The 14,670-nt window shown below is 36.2% G+C and overlaps 1 long non-coding RNA gene across 1 annotated transcript; it reads left to right on the forward strand.

Moving 5' to 3' along the window:
* Positions 1-13,453: 13,453 nt before the first annotated feature.
* On the forward strand, positions 13,454-14,449 carry LOC129912605 (uncharacterized). Its single transcript, XR_008771874.1, has 3 exons — positions 13,454-14,160; positions 14,307-14,338; positions 14,437-14,449. It is a non-coding gene; the product is annotated as an uncharacterized LOC129912605 (long non-coding RNA).
* Positions 14,450-14,670: the final 221 nt, after the last annotated feature.

Here is a 14,670-nt window from a genome sequence, read left to right on the forward strand (position 1 = left end):
GTTGTGTCGCGTCGTATCGCATTGTTCCGCGTTGTGTCGCGTTGTGTCGCGTCGTGTCGCGTCGTGTCGCGTCGTGTCGCATTGTGTCGCGTTGTATCGCGTCGTGTCGCATTGTTCCGCGTTGTGTCGCGTTGTGTCGCATTGTGTCGAGTTGTGTCGCATTGTGTCGCGTTGTGTCGCGTTGTGTCGCGTTGTGTCGCGTTGTGTCGCGTCGTGTCGCGTCGTGTCGCGTTGTGTCGCGTTGTGTCGCATTGTGTCGCGTTGTGTCGCGTCGTGTCGCATTGTGTCGCGTTGTGTCGCGTTGTGTCGCGTCGTGTAGCATTGTGCCGCGTTGTGTCGTGTTGTGTCGCATTGTGTCGCGTTGTGTCGCGTTGTGTCGCGTTGTGTCGCGTTGTGTCGCGTTGTGTCGCGTCGTGTAGCATTGTGCCGCGTTGTGTCGCGTTGTGTCGCATTGTGTCGCGTTGTGTCGCGTTGTGTCGCGTCGTGTCGCGTTGTGTCGCGTCGTGTCGCGTCGTGTCGCGTTGTGTCGCATTGTGTCGCGTTGTGTCGCATTGTGTCGCGTTGTGTCGCGTTGTGTCGTGTCGCGTTGTGTCGCGTTGTGTCGCGTTGTGTCGCGTTGTGTCGCGTCGTGTAGCATTGTGCCGCGTTGTGTCGCGTTGTGTCGCATTGTGTCGCGTTGTGTCGCGTTGTGTCGCGTTGTGTCGCGTTGTGTCGCGTTGTGTCGCGTTGTGTCGCGTTGTGTCGCGTCGTGTCGCGTTGTGTCGCGTCGTGTCGCGTCGTGTCGCATTGTGTCGCGTTGTGTCGCGTTGTGTCGCGTTGTGTCGCGTCGTGTAGCATTGTGCCGCGTTGTGTCGCGTTGTGTCGCATTGTGTCGCGTTGTGTCGCGTTGTGTCGCGTTGTGTCGCGTTGTGTCGCGTTGTGTCGCGTCGTGTCGCGTTGTGTCGCGTCGTGTCGCGTCGTGTCGCGTTGTGTCGCGTTGTGTCGCATTGTGTCGCGTTGTGTCGCGTCGTGTCGCATTGTGTCGCGTTGTGTCGCGTTGTGTCGCGTCGTGTAGCATTGTGCCGCGTTGTGTCGCGTTGTGTCGCATTGTGTCGCGTTGTGTCGCGTTGTGTCGCGTTGTGTCGCGTTGTGTCGCGTCGTGTAGCATTGTGCCGCGTTGTGTCGCGTTGTGTCGCATTGTGTCGCGTTGTGTCACGTTGTGTCGCGTTGTGTCGCGTTGTGTCGCGTTGTGTCGCGTCGTGTCACGTCGTGTCGCGTTGTGTCGCGTTGTGTCGCATTGTGTCGCGTTGTGTCGCGTCGTGTCGCATTGTGTCGCGTTGTGTCGCGTTGTGTCGCGTCGTGTAGCATTGTGCCGCGTTGTGTCGCGTTGTGTCGCATTGTGTCGCGTTGTGTCGCGTTGTGTCGCGTTGTGCCGCATTGTGTCGCGTTGTGTCGCGTCGTGTCGCATTGTTCCGCATTGTGTCGCGTTGTGTCGCGTTGTGTCGCGTTGTGTCGCGTTGTGTCGCGTTGTGTCGCGTCGTGTCGCATTGTTCCGCGTTGTGTCGCGTTGTGTCGCGTCGTGTCGCGTCGTGTCGCGTCGTGTCGCATTGTGTCGCGTTGTGTCGCATTGTGTCGCGTTGTGTCGCGTTGTGTCGCGTTGTGTCGCGTTGTGTCGCGTTGTGTCGCGTCGTGTCGCATTGTTCCGCGTTGTGTCGCGTTGTGTCGCGTCGTGTCGCGTCGTGTCGCGTCGTGTCGCATTGTGTCGCGTTGTGTCGCGTCGTGTCGCATTGTTCCGCGTTGTGTCGCGTTGTGTCGCATTGTGTCGCGTTGTGTCGCATTGTGTCGCGTTGTGTCGCGTTGTGTCGCGTTGTGTCGCGTTGTGTCGCGTCGTGTCGCGTCGTGTCGCGTTGTGTCGCGTTGTGTCGCATTGTGTCGCGTTGTGTCGCGTCGTGTCGCATTGTGTCGCGTTGTGTCGCGTTGTGTCGCGTTGTGTCGCGTCGTGTAGCATTGTGCCGCGTTGTGTCGTGTTGTGTCGCATTGTGTCGCGTTGTGTCGCGTTGCGCTTCAAGCTGATGCGATGGAGTCGCCTTGGCATTTATGCCAACATTTCGTCAACTCTACTGATAAAGTCGACTATTTTCAGTCATTGGTTCTTGAACTATATGATAAACATGTTCCTATTAAAACCGTGTCAGTTCGTAGCAAAAATTGTCCCTGGTTTACCACTGATGTTCAAAGGTCAATACAGAAACGTAGAAAGTCTTATGCAAAATGGAAGCTAAACCCTAGCACTGAAAACTGGGAATTATTCTGCCGTGCAAGAAATGATGCTACTTATGCGACTCGGAGGGCCAAAAAACGGTTTTTCATGTCCAAGCTGGATACAAAACAATCATCTGGCAAGCTTTGGAGTAATCTTCGCTCAATTGGTATCGGAAAAAAAGAGGTTGTTCATAAGTACCCTGATCCTAATGAATTGAATAAGACTTTTATATTGAGAGACCTTCAAAACCTGGATTTTGTGCCTAACGGCCAAGCTCATTGTGGTCCGTCTAATGTGTTTGAATTTGTTTCCGTCTCTGAACTTGAGGTTTTAGAAAGCATTCGTTCAATAAAGTCTGATGCTCTTGGTGAGGATGGTGTGCCAATATGCTTCATTAAAATGATAATATCACACCTGTTGGGTGTCCTCACACAATTGCTTAATTTCTGCATTGCTTCCTCATCATTTCCAGAAAGCTGGAAAATTGCTAAAGTTGTCCCTGTAGCCAAAAAATCGAATCCTAGTTCGTGCTCTGATTTTCGTCCTATAAGTATCCTTCCCTGCCTGTCAAAGGTTTTTGAGAAAATTCTAGCATCACAAATATCAAGTCATCTTAAAACATTTAATTTACTATCACCGTATCAATCTGGTTTTCGTGAAAATCATAGCTGCCAAACAGCTATGATCAAAGTCCTAGATGATATTAGACTTGAATATGATCTGGCAAATCTTACTGTTCTTTGTTTGCTTGATTTCTCAAAGGCTTTTGACAGAGTAAACCATGAATTACTTTGCAAGAAACTTAGGTTTTATTTTGGCTTTCATGATAGAGCTGTGTGCCTTATTAGGTGTTATTTGTATAATCGCTGCCAAAAAGTAAGAATAGGCCAAGAAGAATCTGATTCTTTGAACCTACACATGGGTGTACCCCAAGGTTCTATTTTAGGACCCTTATTATTTTGTATTTTTATAAATGACCTCCCGAATGTATGTTCAAATGTACGTCTACATTTATATGCAGATGATTTACAGATATACCTATCTCGGCCGCTTGGTCTGCAGGAAGATTTGATCTGTAGAATGAATGAAGATCTAGAGGCAATATCCACTTGGACTCTTAACAATGGTCTCACTCTTAATCCGGATAAGTCCCAACTTATAGCAATATCTAAAAAGCATATGGATACTTCATTTTTGCCACCCGTTTACCTATCCTTAGTACAGCTTCGTTTTGTAGATACGGTTACTAGTCTTGGATTTAAAATCAATAGGACGCTTTCAGCTGAAAATCACATCAACTACATAGTTGGAAGAATCTATGCTGGACTACGTAAACTTTGGCAATTCTCTACCGTAACTCCTGTGAATACAAAGCTTAGACTTATAAAAACATTACTTGTGCCTCTTATTGACTACGCTAATGTAGTATATTGTAAGCCTGATTCGCATTCGCAACATAAGCTACTAGTTGCTTTTAACGATATGATAAGATATGTATATGGCCTGCGCAGACACGAACATATTTCTCATTATCATCAACTAGTCCTTGGTTGCACTCTGCAGCAATATCTTGATGCAAGATGTTGTAGATTATTACACAAAATAATTCAAAATAGAACACCTCTTTATTTATATAATAAACTTCAATTCGCGCAATCTGTAAGAACAACTAATCTTCTTGTACCAACTTGTAACTACTTGAATTCTTCACGGTTATTCATCGTCTATTCAACAAAACTATGGAACTCTCTACCGGTTAACATTAAGAGAATAATTGGAACAACTAACTTTAAGAATGCAATAACTGTTCATTTTCGTTAAGGTAGTTTTGATATTTGGATTATTTAAATAAAATTTAAACAGGTTAATAATATATTTTTATTTAAAAAAAAAAAAAAAAAAAAAAAAAAAAAAAAAAAAAAAAAAAAAAAAAATTGTTTCTTGAAGTAACTATTATTTTAGTATTGTATTTTTTGAATTACTATTTTTATCAAAAAAAAAAAAAAAAAAAAAAAAAATTTGTATTTGCCACTGATTTGTATTGAAATTGTGTGTTATATTTACTATATATTATTATATTATTATCCACATTGTTAAGTACTATAAAAGACTAAGTCTTACTTGTACACTGGTTATAAATAAATTGAAATTGAAATTGAAAGTTGTGTCGCGTCGTGTAGCATTGTGCCGCGTTGTGTCGCGTTGTGTCGCATTGTATCGCGTTGTGTCGCGTCGTGTCGCATTGTGTCGCGTTGTGTCGCGTTGTGTCGCGTTGTGTCACGTTGTGTCGCGTCGTGTCACGTTGTGTCGCGTCGTGTCGCATTGTGTCGCGTTGTGTCGCGTCGTGTCGCATTGTGTCGCGTTGTGTCGCGTTGTGTCGCGTTGTGTCGCGTTGTGTCGCATTGTGTCGCGTTGTGTCGCGTCGTGTCGCATTGTGTCGCGTTGTGTCGCGTTGTGTCGCGTTGTGTCGCGTTGTGTCGCATTGTGTCGCGTTGTGTCGCGTTGTGTCGCGTTGTGTCGCGTTGTGTCGCGTCGTGTCGCATTGTTCCGCGTTGTGTCGCGTTGTGTCGCGTTGTGTCGCATTGTATCGCGTTGTGTCGCGTCGTGTCGCATTGTGTCGCGTTGTGTCGCGTTGTGTCGCGTTGTGTCGCGTTGTGTCGCGTCGTGTCACGTTGTGTCGCGTTGTGTCGCATTGTGTCGCGTTGTGTCGCGTCGTGTCGCATTGTGTCGCGTTGTGTCGCGTTGTGTCGCGTTGTGTCGCGTTGTGTCGCATTGTGTCGCGTTGTGTCGCGTTGTGTCGCGTTGTGTCGCGTTGTGTCGCATTGTGTCGCGTTGTGTCGCGTTGTGTCGCGTTGTGTCGCGTTGTGTCGCGTCGTGTCGCATTGTTCCGCGTTGTGTCGCGTTGTGTCGCGTTGTGTCGCGTTGTGTCGCGTTGTGTCGCGTTGTGTCGCGTTGTGTCGCGTTGTGTCGCTTTGTGTCGCGTCGTGTCGCATTGTTCCGCGTTGTGTCGCGTTGTGTCGCGTTGTGTCGCGTCGTGTCGCGTCGTGTCGCATTGTGTCGTGTTGTGTCACGTTGTGTCGCGTTGTGTCGCGTTGTGTCGCGTTGTGTCGCGTTGTGTTGCGTCGTGTCGCATTGTTCCGCGTTGTGTCGCGATGTGTCGCGTCGTGTCGCGTCGTGTCGCATTGTGTCGCGTTGTGTCGCATTGTGTCGCCTCAAGTAGCACACTGGTGTATAAATTGGTGTAAATTCATTAATTTTAGTGTAAAATTGAGGAAATTGAAAAAATGTGGTGTATTTCTTAAAATTAGTGGTATAAAAATTAAACCACTGTCTTTTCTGTAAAAAATTTCAACATTTTTTTAAGATTCCGTGCAAAAAATACACCGATATTCAGTTGTTTTTATAATATGCCATTAATGGTGCATAAAATTATTCGATTCTGAAATCAACCAAAACGGTATATTTTGTACACTCTCTTTGGTGTAGAAAGTACACCCAGTGGACATAAAATTCAAGAGACTGCATAAGTGAGGGGCGCCATAATTTTCAATGGCCGCCATTTAAAAAAAGAAGAAAGCGATTAATTATTTTACTATAATAGTATATTTATCGACTTATTATCCCGAATTCTTAGTTTTTTCGATTCAGTAAATTATATTATAAAATAACTCTTCTAAAAAAATGTAAAACAACACAAAAATTTTAATTTTTGAAAAAAACCGATTTTTAAAATCGAAAAAATAAATAATTAATTCACTGACATTTTTGAGGAGCTCGGTTTTTAGAGGGGGTAGTATCTAAAATTGGTAGACAGAATGTGTTTCGTTTTTAAATTAGGCAAACAAATTCATATTTAACCATTAGTTTCATATGGCAAAATTATGAAAGTGAATAAAAATTCATTTTCATTTATTTCATAAGAAATTTTGTGAGTTAGAATTCATCAAACTGTTTGAGGTGAAAAATAAACATTGGTTTCAATTTTAAATCAGAATAATTTAAATGGTGTATTTTATCCATAGATTTATTGTGTATTTTTCAATTTCAAAGGTATAATTTTCACCAAAAAACCAAATCATTTAATATACCACTAGCGCCATTTATACACCAAAATCGGTATATTTTTTTAACCACCGGAGTTTATTATGTACGAGAAAATGGTGTATTTTTTATATTCAAAATGGATATCACGGAAGTGCAAAAAATACACCAAATATTTTTGTGTATTTTAGACTTTTGTGCTACTTGAGGCGTTGTGTCGCGTTGTGTCGCATTGTGTCGCGTTGTGTCGCGTCGTGTAGCATTGTGTCGCGTTGTGTCGCCTTGTGTCGCATTGTGTCGCGTTGTGTCGCGTCGTGTCGCAATGTGTCGCGTTGTGTCGCATTGTGTCGCGTTGTGTCGCGTTGTGTCGCGTTGTGTAGCGTCGTGTCGCATTGTGTCGCGTTGTGTCGCCTTGTGTCGCATTGTGTCGCGTTGTGTCGCGTCGTGTCGCAATGTGTCGCGTTGTGTCGCATTGTGTCGCGTTGTGTCGCGTTGTGTCGCGTTGTGTCGCGTTGTGCCGCATTGTGTCGCGTTGTGCCGCATTGTGTCGCGTTGTGTCGCGTCGTGTCGCATTGTGCCGCGTTGTGTCGCGTTGTATCGCGTCGTGTCGCGTCGTGTTTTATCTGTTGTCGAATGCATTTTCGAAATAATAACTGGGTAATGAACTGTGTAATGTAAGGGCACACTTTTTTTATTAAATACATAGGTACATAAAATTAATAATGTGTGTAAAATTAGCCAATCCTTTCTTGTTTGAGCTATTTGATTAGGGTTAGTTGCGATTAGATTACACAACATGCAAAGCTTCTAAAAAATCTAATAATATTTGTCTTTTCCGTTTTCAGCAGTTTATATTTATAAAATTCAAGTCACCGAAGCCTTGAAGGAAACTTAAATTTCTTTAATTTCAAACTATTATATAAATAATCTTTCATTTTAAAGAGAATTTTTAAATAAAACTGACAAGTACCAGTGTTATTTTTTTTTTGTTACAACTGAATTCATTAAACTTAAAAATTTAAAAACATTTCTCATTATATTTAAAATCGCATTCATTTCCTTTAATTACATGTCAAACATTTTAAAAGTGGAACTTTTAACGTCTCGTCGCAAAACTCATTTCCTTTGAAGTTGATGCAAATTGAAGGAAGGTATATCTTTGACTTCTATTCCTCCCACATACACAACTTACATCCAGTATATCTTTGAGAAATACAGACATTTCCGGTTTCTTTTTTTATTTGACCTTAGCGCATAGCCCTAGGTGCGGATTATAAATGTCTAATTTTAAATCCGTCAATTCTCATTCTTACTCCTCGACAAAGAAAAATTACAATTTTTTCTTATGTAATTTATACAACAAAAAAAACCCTTGAAGCTCCAAGTGCTACGTTAAACGGCAATGAGATGGAATTTATAATAAATCCAAATCATCTTTAATCCTCGCAGTACTTTCGCAGCACTTAAATCCGAAATTAAGTCATTAATTCCGATGCGAGCATCAAAACGAGGATATTCTTTTCTTTTGTCTAAAGGACTCACTATCCACAATTTTTTCCGCCACAGCCACCACCACAGCCGCTCTCTTTTACAATAGCCCCAGCCCCAAGCCGCATATATACTTTATTGCTCATTTGTTTCAATATGAAAATTCGTTTAAAATTCACCAAATTTTAAATGAGTTTCACTTTCGGCCTCCACTACACCGCTTTTCTGCCACGGACATAAGTGATTTTTAATTTTGCAAAGATTAATTAAAAAAAATGCTCAATAAATTGTGCCAGGATCGCTCTTCGGTTGGTATAAAATATGGAATGGAAACAGAGCGTCGCCAACCGGTCGCCGGCCGTTTTACACTGTCATGGATGGGTAGAATGTGTCGTAATAGTCATTAGCATATAGGCTTTTATAGTGTGGCGCGTATAATTTTAAGTCAAACGATTGATTTTCCATTCAAAAAAATTTAAATCAAAAAATTAAATAAAAAAAAAAAAACAATAAAAATGATTTCAACTGCAGTGGGCATCACTGACAATAAACATTGTTGCACGTAATTAAAATATTTTATTGGCGCACGAAATTTTTTTTCTTTGTTTTGTCCTTTTTTTGTTTTTTTTTTTGGTTTTTTGTCCATGATGCATTGATTTTTTGCCAGGACATGCCATATTTTCATCATGTGGGATGTGGCTTTTTGCAGAGCGATGTTTTTTAATTGAATTTTTATAATTTAAAAAAATATAGCCGCACCTATATAACCAAGTAGCTGTCAGTGATTGTGTAATATGGACAGGATCATTTGAGCACGTTCTTTATGGGTATTTCGTATTTTTTAAAGCGCGTCATGTCAGTGCGAAATTAATTGCTTAATTGACTTACTTCTTGGGCGTGTAACCAATAATGTCAGGCTTGGAAATATATTTCAATTCAATGAACATATATCACTGAAAAAAACAAATTAAAATTAAAACAATTGTGTAAATAGTTGTTTGGTTATCATGCATATTACTATACACAGTTATAAAGTTATAAATTCAATTAAAAATTATTGCAATAAAATAATTTTGCTATAGTTACTATAATTGTACATACAATCTGACAAATGGAAAAAGATGAAATTGAATTGATATATTTTAATGTCCACTGAGTAAGCTGTCAATAATATTTGTTTATTAAAAAATTAAAAAAAAAAAAAAATTAACGTCAAAGTTTTTTTTTTGTTACGGTAGGTAGATAGGGAATAGTAGAATTTAATTAAAACTGTGAAACTAGGGATATTAATCAAACATGACATTGTTATGCAATTGTTCCCATATATGCATGTATCAAAGCCGATAGTTGTTGACATGTTTTTTCTTTGAACTTAGAAGTGGATGGTTTGGTATGCTTTTGTACCCTCAAACGAAACTGACATTCTTTTAGATATGTAAATATTTAACGGTTTTTAAAATACAACTCATCGCTGCCCAGGTTTTCTAATCTTTCAAAAATTCCTCTACTAGCATTTATATTATATATATTTGCAGCGTTAAGAGGATAAAGGTGCTAAGTGACATTTTCAAAAATTTTATTAATCAGCGTATTATGTTTTTTTCTTCCATATATAGCCTATGATACATATCACTGAACTTTAAGTTAATATTCAGGTACTACGATTGACAAAAACATCCATAGTACAGATAAAATAGGCATTAAAAAAAAAAAATTGTTACACTCATGAAACTTGGCAAAAAGTTTGCTTTTGGGATAACAACCAAGTACAAAAAAAGTCTATAAAAAAAGTTGGGTGGAAGGGTGTTTTTTCGCGGACAAGAGGGAGGGGGTGAAGGTCAAAAATATACTGAACAAAATTGATTGTCGAATATCATCATATCCATATGACACACTATTCCAAGGTATTTTTTGATGCTGATTCTAATGACATAAAAATAAAGTCAGTACGATTGCTCTAAAAAAAGTTATTGTCGATTAAAAAAAAGGTTGCTTGTTATGTGTGAGAAAGGTATCATAACAGCTGACTTAAATTTTATTAATTTTTAAAACTTAGTGAAAAAGTTTTGGTTGGTATAAGAACGAAGAATCTATAGGTAAAGTGTAAAAAAATATCTTGAGTGAAAGGGTGTTTTTTTTTTTAAAGAAATGATGAAATTCGGAATTAGTACCACAACAACTGGGAAAAAATTGTAACACCATTGAAAATTGGTAAAAATGTTTCATTTATAACAGAAACCAAGAACCCAAAAAGTATATACAAACATTTTAAGTTAAAGGGTGTTTTTTTTTTTTTTGGGAAATAGGGAAAATCCGCGATAAGTCCGTTAAAATCAATGGTATAAAAGATAACCTTACAAAATTCATTAAATATGTTCTATTTCCCATGGGAATTACGAATAAAAGAAATCTATAATTTTTTTTCATGTGACAGGGTGTTTTTTTTTTAGGTTTAGAAAAAATATGGGTAAATTTGAAAAAATGAGTAATACAAGAGTAATACTAGTGGTACCCTATTGAAATTCAGCAATTATCTTACTTTTAATGTTAAGAAACAAGAATCTAAAGGGTCTATAAAAATATCATGGTTAAAAGGGTGTTTTTTTTTTTTTAGTGGAAACAAAAATGATGGATCACCCTAATGAAACTTGGTAAAAACATTGAATTTGGGATAGAAAACAAGAATAAAGAGTTTTCATAAAAAAAACTTAGTTGAAAGGGTGTTTTTTTCGAAGAGACAGTAAAATCTGTAATTGGTAACAAAAAGCCAATGAGTCATTTTATGAGTCATGATATACCAGTGGTAAATAGAGACTAAAACAACTGCAATGTGTTGAAATAATTAGATTATGCAGCTTCTCAACCCTGATTAGTTTTACTAGTTGTCTTTTTTTTTAGTGGAGAAGATAATCTAGAAGATTTTGTACTATATGTGCTCTTCTCTTTGAATTTTCAGTCTATTAAAAATCCTAAATGGTGTGTTGTCTATTTTTAACCTTCGTAGCAATAGATAACAACGATAGAATTTCTTGCGAGCCATAGATGCTCATTTAAAATCTAACGTCTTTATGGAATAAAAATAAATACATACATGTATTGTACATATACTAAAAAAAATATTCTAATAATAGATTAGGGTGAGAGGTGGGAATATTTCGCCTTTTCACTGCGGCCCCTGATGGGCCTATTGTAAATAATATTCTAGTGTGGGCTATTATTCATAACTTTGTTTTTTTTTTTTAAATACTACCTCAGTTCATTTGACGAAAAATCATTTTTCAAATAAATAATTAAAATGACATTTGACGCTAATGGAGAGTGAATAAATTAGAAATCCTGTTTAAAACCTCCTAAAAATGCTTAAAAGAGACTGAATAATTTAAAATTCCCTTTTGACGTGATAACGTCTTATAAATCGATGAACCATGGCAGCCACCACAAAAAAGTGACGCCATTTTCTCCCGTTCCACTCTCGCACTTTCGCAATGCGGCAAAAATTTCAATTCAAAATTAAAAAAAAAAAAAAAACTATTAGAGATACAAAATTCTTCTATAGCTTATTTGAAAGATAATAACCTAAAGCTTAATCCAAATGAAGGATTTTTAAAAATTTCGTCAGTTTGGGCTGAAATCTAAACGCGAAATCGCAGAGAGTTGATTTTTTTTTGCTATAGATGGATGAGAAGAATTTAAGAATAACTGCATTTAAGAAAAAAAATTTAAACTAAGTTATAACGTTTTGTTTGAACGTTGTACACGTGTTGGGGCTATGACAAAATGATGATTTTGGGTAGGGGAAATTTTTTTTTTTGACAATTCTAAAGGTGTCAGGTGAAAGATGAGAAAAAAAAATTAGGCGTCTATGTATTTTTAAAAAACACGTTGTTTTTTAGGGGTATTTTTGGATAGTTTTTGATTTTTAGCTTTTTTTTTGGAGCGTTCAAATAATTTCAAACTTATAGGACATGTAAGTTTTTGCTTTATGCATACATTTGCAATCGTTTAGTGAGTTTTGACTGAATAACGGAAGAAACAAGTTTTTAAAAAACACGTTTTTTGACCGTTTTTAACCGATTTTCATCACTTTTTATTTTTATCTTTTTTTCTTTAATAGATACAGGAATAAAGTATATAGAGTAATGATAGACCATGACCACGACAAAATGGGTGCGAAGTTTCAATCATTTTCGTAAACACAATTTTGAGATAACGGTAAAATAAAATTTTAGAATTCAACAGGTTATAACTTTTGACCAAGAGCAGATAGAAATTTTATTATACTTTTATGAGCATCCTGATACAATTACCTTTCATTTGGTATATCACACATAACGGTAGACTAACTACAAGCTACACAATGTTAAATCAAGAAACTTGCCAAAAACCTCAAAACACCAGTGGAGATCTGTTGCCCCCCGAACAGCTACCAGTGTGGGAAGTACCGTAATCTCAGTTTGGAAACTCGACATGGTTGACTTTAAAAAATTCTAACTTCTCTTGTAGGCATCTTTGAAATGAGATTGATACGTCATATGAAAGGTGAAATAATAAGCTTTCACATGGTATAATTTTTTATAGGTTGTCAAACAAAAAAATTGATTCCATAGCCTGAGAACATAAAAATAAATGTTTTTTTGCTTTTTTTAATGAAATTTGATCGAGTTCAAAAAATTCTAGCTCTTTTTGTAGATGTCTCATAGACCTGATCGATATATATGTATATTTTGAGCGTAGATAATAAGCTTTCAGATGGTATAAAATTTTTAATAGGTTGTAAAGGAAAAAAATGGAATTAATGACGTGAGAAGATAAAAATTCATATAAAATTCGGTTAATCCGAAAACCCTAATAATGTCATAAAAATTCATGTTTTCTTTGCTTTTTTTTGATGAAAATGATTGTTTTCAATAAATTATTTTTATACTTTTTGCGCATTGTAAAAATTTAAAAATGGTTTTATTCTTAATAAGAAATACTTGGCTTTTAAATTGCAAAATTTTTTATTGTAAGCTTTTAAATAAAAGAATTCATATAATGAGAAAATAAAAAAGGTATTTTTTTTTAGCTTTTTCTTGTAAATTATGATTGTTTGAAATAATGTAAACGCTTCAATTGACTCATTTTAAACAAAAGCACACAACCTGCACTGAAAAAAGTATTATTCTTAAAAACTATGAATCTCGTTCATAAACCAAAATTCATACATTTTTAAGAAAAATTCATTAAATTTAAGCACAAATTCTTAAAAAAAAAGTTTAGTTTTAAGAAAGATTCATAAAATTTAAGAATCAGTTTTCATAAAAATTTTCCTATGGAAAATATTTTTATGAACTTTTTTAAGAACAAATACGAAGGTTTATGAATAAATTCATAAACTTCAAGCTTCAATTGGAAAGAATATTTTGCTGAATCTTAGAATCTGGACATAATTTTATGAATGAAATTTACTATTATTTTCCATTCAGTTGTATTTTGAGTTAAAATAATTTTTAAAATTGACTTTTTTCCCTTCTAAAATTGAAAAAATTTATTTTCACAATTACATTTGTAAGAAGTTCATAAATTTTGTGTTTTTAAGTATTTTTTCTTAAAATGAATGTATTTTTTCTTAAACTGAATGTATTTTTTCATTAATCGATAAACAACGAATATTTTACCGTTATCCTGTATTTGGAATTAAGAACTTATTCTTAAAATTTAAGAATCTGTTCATACTTTTTATGATCGAAATTCATATTTTTCCAAAATTTAAGAATTAATTCATTAAATATTATGAAAGTATACATATAATTTATGAAAAAATTCTTACGTTGTGAGTTTTTAAGTATATTTTCTTAAAGTCTATGTATTTTTTCATCAATCTACAAAATAATAACTGTTGTTCTGGATCTATGCCTTAGAAAGATTTCTTTGAGGATTTAATTTAAAATCTGATATTCAAAGTCGACGGTCGTTGCCGAAACAAGCTATAAAAGTTTGTGAATAAAAGACAATATTTATTATAGTGTTAACCATTTTAACCACGTAGACAATTTTGAAGATTATAAGTATATTTCAACAGTGTAAAATATTGTTGGTTGCTGTTGCCTCTTTTCCATATACTCAGATAAGTATAAAAACATATAATGTTAAAAATTGCTTTCTTTTATTTATTAAATGTATTTTATTTCTTTTTGTTAGGTATACATAGGTGCATATTTAAAAAGTGAAAATCGTAATTTGATTTGTTTCTGAAATATGGTGGCACGTAGGTACGTAATCTTCAGCTTTGGACCGGCAAAAGTGGAAAAATCAACACAAAATAAAAACCATATTAAAGGCAGGCGATTCTCAACAAATCCTGTACACTTGAAATTGTCATTGCAAACTAAAGCAAAACATTGAATTTAGTAAGTGTTTCATTTTATTTTATTTCTCTAAATATTTAAATTTTGTTTTAACTTAATACTATCAACATTTCTCATAGGTACCTAAATTCTTTATATTTTTATCTTTCCCCAACTTATTCAATTTTGTATTGTTTTTTTTTTTTCAGCTCCAGAGTCTAATGCTGCCGATTACAATAAGGTAAGAATAAGATAATTTAACCTTCTAGCTTTTTCGATTTTTTAAACCAAATACTACATATTCATTTTACTAATGCAAACTTTTTTCTATCTTTCCAGATGATGCATCCATTAAAAAAGTAAAATTAAGTTCAAAATTAAATTTATAGTGAAATGTATAGTGATAGTGATCAATAAAACATTTTTATAACGTTTAAACTTAATAATTTATTTTATTTTTACAGTTTCATTTCTTTGTTTTAGATTTTGGGTTGTTTTCTTTTGCTGTTTGTTTGATTGGAATACAATTTTTTTCAGGAACAAATTAAATACTTGGAATGGTAATGTATATTA

The sequence above is a fragment of the Episyrphus balteatus genome, chromosome 2 (genome assembly GCF_945859705.1).
Source record: "Episyrphus balteatus chromosome 2, idEpiBalt1.1, whole genome shotgun sequence".
In the NCBI taxonomy this organism is placed as follows: domain Eukaryota; kingdom Metazoa; phylum Arthropoda; class Insecta; order Diptera; family Syrphidae; genus Episyrphus; species Episyrphus balteatus.